This window comes from Amborella trichopoda, chromosome 6 (genome assembly GCF_054954075.1).
Source record: "Amborella trichopoda isolate Santa Cruz 75 chromosome 6, AtrichopodaSantaCruz75HAP2 v2.0, whole genome shotgun sequence".
Classification (NCBI taxonomy): domain Eukaryota; kingdom Viridiplantae; phylum Streptophyta; class Magnoliopsida; order Amborellales; family Amborellaceae; genus Amborella; species Amborella trichopoda.
This window is the reverse complement of record NC_142341.1, coordinates 23,651,668-23,656,403: the sequence shown is the minus strand read 5'-3', so window position 1 is coordinate 23,656,403 and position 4,736 is coordinate 23,651,668. Positions and strand designations below refer to the sequence as shown.

The following is a 4,736-nucleotide window of genomic DNA, read 5'->3' as shown; positions in this document are numbered from 1 at the left end:
TTATTTACATTTTTGTTCATGGTACCCTTATGGGTTTTCGCCATGCCCGATTTCTTGTTTTCAAAACACTTTTACTCATGGCTTCGTGGTCATATCCGTCTATCATTTTTATGCATGGTGCCTTTTCGAGTTTTCACCATACCGAAATTTTACCCATAATTTCATGAATATATCCGTCTGAAGCTCTCACTTTTACTCATAACATTCCTGATCGGATGCTCATCATTCACAACTTCTTTCTCTTTTTAGAGCAACCTTTTTCCTTGACGATGCATAGTACAAAAGGGTATATTTGTATAAGGCTCGCTGGGGTAACAAATACCATAGGTGAGGATTTTATTGATGAAAATTGTCATCATTGGGGATGTACTAGGTTGAGCAAGGTGATAAACGATTCACACTTGCTGTGTATGGGGGTTTTAGATGGCTCAGTAGTTTAGCTAATACATGAAAAACTCCACGGGGATAAAAAATGTGTACTTGCACCACTAGGGTAGTAACCTATAGATAGAGGTGACCTACCGCTTGGGGAATGGAACATTAGTCATTTGGGGATGATGGTTTTATGAGCAGTAGTGATCACTCGGGGATAGACTATTTCAGATAGTGGTTATTCTGTTTATTGGAAATGCTGGTATTTTTGGTTTATTGAGATGGAGGGAAGTCATGATTTATTGGTGGCTTTGGTCCATCAGGCATAACAACCCATTTGGGGGTAAATGGATTATAGTCCACTAGAGTTGTTAAGTCATTGAGGATGACAGTCAATTTGGGGAATGTTGGACCATTGAAAGTAGTGATTTCCTGGGGATGCTGGCTTTTTAAGAATAGGAACTCACTGGGGAAGATGGACCATTAGAGTGGCAGTCCCTTTGGGAGCTTATGCACTATTGAGGATGGTATAGTAGCAAGGGATATTTGGATGTAACTCCATGGGAAGAATGGAGTTTCAAAAGTTTGATGCCCAAATGAACAACGGTTTTTTGGTCCCAATAGTAAGCTTGAGTTTGATGCAAGGGTATATCCGAATATATTCCCAATGGGGATCAGATATATCGAGGGTATAGCTCTGCTGAGGATTGGAAATCATTAAGGATCAAAATTACCCTTAGATTTCAAAAGTTTATTATTGAAATGAATCCATGGTCATACCTATTTAATGAATTCATGGCTCATGGTGAGTCAGTTTTGAAAATGGGGCTATTGGGCTTAGAGGTCTGGGCTTCAGCTAGCCTTGGGTTACCCCGCTGTGGGGTGAGTGTGCGTAGGTGGAACAAAGGGCATAGCCCTTTTGTTCACCTTGTGTAAAATGTTCACGAGTGTGTGCTGAGCTCATGGTTAAACTATGAGCTTGTGTGAGAAATGAGGAGAGAACAATTGTTCCCGTGCCTAACATAGACTGGGAGCTCTTGATGAGAGTGGTGAAGACAAGTTGATAGACTCGCGCCTAAACGCAAGCCTAGACTTCAATGTGATGAGTAAGAGAAAGAAAGAGTGTAAATTTGGATGAATTCGGGATATTCAAAGAGTAGAAGAAGCAGAAATGACAAACCCACGGTTAGGCATGGGTTTGAAACGAAGAGAGAAGAAGACATAATGAGCCCGCAGTTAGACGCGAATTAAGGGAGCGATGTCAGCAAGACAAAGCGCTCTGGGACAGACCCGCAGTTATACATGGTCAGAGGAGGCAACATGACAGACCCGCATTTTGACCAAGCAATGCCAAGAAGGTGAAATTCTTTGGGACATACTAGCAGTTTAACCGAAGGGACGCTGGGGAGGTGAGATGTTATGGACAGACCCGTAGTTTAGACGAAGCGGCACCAAGGAGGCGAAACATATTTGGGACAGACCTTCGGTTTGGACGAAGCGATGCCAGGGAGGTGAAACTCTTTTGGAATAGACCTGTAGTTTAGATGAAGCGACGCCAGGGAGGCGAAACGTATATGCGACAGACCTGCGATTTAGACAAAGCGACGCTAGGGAGGTGAAATGCTTCTAAGACAGACCCGCGGTTTAGATGAAGCAACGCCAGGGAGGCGAAATGCTTCTAGAACAAACTAGGGATTTAGACGAAGTGATGCCAGTGAGGTGAAACGCTTTTGGGAGAAACCCGCAGTCAGAGGTTTCTAAAAAGGGAAGATAGAGAGAGAAGGCATTTTTACCTTCGAAATTTTACTGCGAGAGACAAAAAACCAATTTCTTTTTACCTTTTCCACCATTTTCACTGTAGAGAGAGAAAGAGAGCTCCCCCTTTTTGAAGTATTCTTTTGTAAGGCTGTGGCCTCGGCTAGCGTCAGCACTCAAGCCATAAAAGGTACTTTTTGGCTTCCTCTTCTTCTTCTTACTGCTTTCTCTCACTAAAAGTTCTTATTGTTCCTCCTTTCTCACTTTGTATCTTACGCACCATATGTTTGATGTTGTGCTTGATGCATCTTTTTGGTGCATCCGGTGTAACTTGGCCTTCTTTTGCACATAGCTTTGCTAAAAACCTCCATTTTGCCCCTTTTCTTGCAATCTAGCATTTTGCATTTTACATGCACTTGCTACGTTCAGGCTATGGCCTCCTTAGTCAGGGCTCAACCCAATCTCATTGTTGCTGCTCTATGCAGCCCCTTTGTATATTGCTCCTTTCTGCTTTGTAGCACTGTCTGGTGTTCCTCTATTTTAGTCCCTTTTTGTTTAGAGCGTTGTCTTGTGCTTTGCTTCTCAGAGTGCTGCTGCTTTGGGCTCTTTTCACTTAGAGCATTGCTTTGCATTTCTGCTGTTTACGTTGTGTTTGCTTAGAGCATTACTTTGCATTTTGTTGTTTGCGTTATGTTTGCTTAGAGCACTTTTACATTTTGTTGTTTGCACTCTGTTTGCTTAGAGCACTGCTTTACATTTCGAAGTTTATGCTTTATTTGCTTAGAGCATTTCCTTGTGCCCTACAGCATTTGGAGCATTTATTACAACCATGTTGGTTGTCTTGCTCACTGCGAGATTTCTAGATTCCGGTAAAAAATCCAAGATGACAAATCTTCATCCGAACACGAAATTGAGCTGTGCTTATTACAAGGTGATCGTGACGACATGCTCAATGCAATTCAGTGAAGAAATCAAAGGAAAACATCAAGAAACAAGCACACTATTGATCAGAAGTTTTCAAGATGTATACAAATTTTGAGTCACATGATCGTGGCCTAAAAATGCGATCCATGGCTCGAAGCTGATATCAAATCGATAATCATACCGAACCCGACAAGAAATAAATCACCTTTCGGTCATACGGATGCCAGAGCAATCTTGAATTTTCCATGAAGAATCAGGCAAGTTCTAGCGCAGCAACAAGGACTGTTTTGGAATTTCATTTATTGTTGGGTAATAGCAAAACAGTTCTTTTGCAGCCAATTTTAGAATTTCTTTTAATTCAATTAAATTGTAATTATCAACAATTTAAGTAGTTTTTTAGCGTACACCTATGTTTGGGCCCAATTCTATAAGTACATGCTCAACAAGATTGTTATAAGAGCTTTGATTTTTCAATACTGATCAATAAAATTTGAGAGTTTTCACATTCAAATTGTGGACACATCTTGGAGAGAGAGAGAGGAGAGAGAAGAAAAGGTCTGGTACCCTTTAGTGAAGGTAATTTGCTCTCTCTTGCTCATCTCTCTCTTTCTCTCTCCTCCTTTCATCTTTTTCTCTACCTCTCATCTCTCTCTTTCTCTCTCCTCCTTTTATCTTTTTCTCTACCTCTCATCTCTCTCTCTCTCCTACTCTCATCTCTCTCCTCCTCTCGTCTGTTTCTTTCTCTCTCCTCTTCTCGTCTATCTCATTCTCTCTCCTCTCATCGATATCTCTATGTCCTTTTTATTCTCTGATCTTCATTATTCACTTTCCTTATCTCTCTTCTACCTTTCAATGCATCATGTAAGCCCGAGTGGCCCCTAAGCGTCACGTTCGTTATTGACCCTGTTCACTTTGAAGTCCGGGGGAAAGGCGACTGTAATGTCCATATTGAAGAAGGGGTGGTGCTTCTTCATTGCATGCATATGAACGTGGCCTCCAATGTAAATTTACCCACCTTGGGGAAGAGAATGGTGAAGACCCAGGGGATGATGTGGTCTTCTTATGGTCTCTGAGTGCAAGGGGAGCACCAATATTTGAAAGGCTATTCTTCTTGGACCATCCAAGTGTCCTTTCGAGACATTCTTGAACGTGCTTCTTTGCTAGTGGCAGTTCAGTGCTTCGCTAGCTATTATGATCGGTACTCCAATACTGTAAAGGTGTTGCTGGAAACATGGAGTCATGTTAGCAACACTTAGCTCCTTGGGCATGGGGAAGTGGGGATCTCTTTACTAGACCTTCATTTATTGGCAGCCTTCCGCTGATTGGGGCCATGTATGACGTATTCGTGTCCTAGAATTGGGTCATCTTTGGTGGTGCTCTTGGGGAGAGAGGAACCGCTTGCCAGCCTTCAGAAATTTGTTGAGATATACCATTTGCTTCATTCCAAGTCTAGCAATAGTCGAGTAACCTTCACCGAATGGGTGAAATTCTTTTGTGGGGATCACCCTAAGGATGGTCGAGGTTCTTCGAGGAAGAAGCGGAAGGTAGCTGCTAAGGAGACGCCCCCACTCTATCAACTTGAGACTAGTCACAACTCTGTCTTCTTGGCCGCTTACCTGGCTTTATTCTTATACATTTTTGCTATTCCTGGAGGGGTAGATGACATATGACCAGGCACTCTATGT

The 4,736-nt window shown here is 42.3% G+C and overlaps 1 long non-coding RNA gene across 1 annotated transcript; it reads left to right on the top strand.

Moving 5' to 3' along the window:
• The first annotated feature begins 1,184 nt into the window (after nucleotides 1–1,184).
• LOC148781672 (uncharacterized) lies at nucleotides 1,185–3,562 on the top strand. Its single transcript, XR_016056998.1, has 2 exons — nucleotides 1,185–2,317; nucleotides 2,934–3,562. It is a non-coding gene; the product is annotated as an uncharacterized LOC148781672 (long non-coding RNA).
• Nucleotides 3,563–4,736: the final 1,174 nt, after the last annotated feature.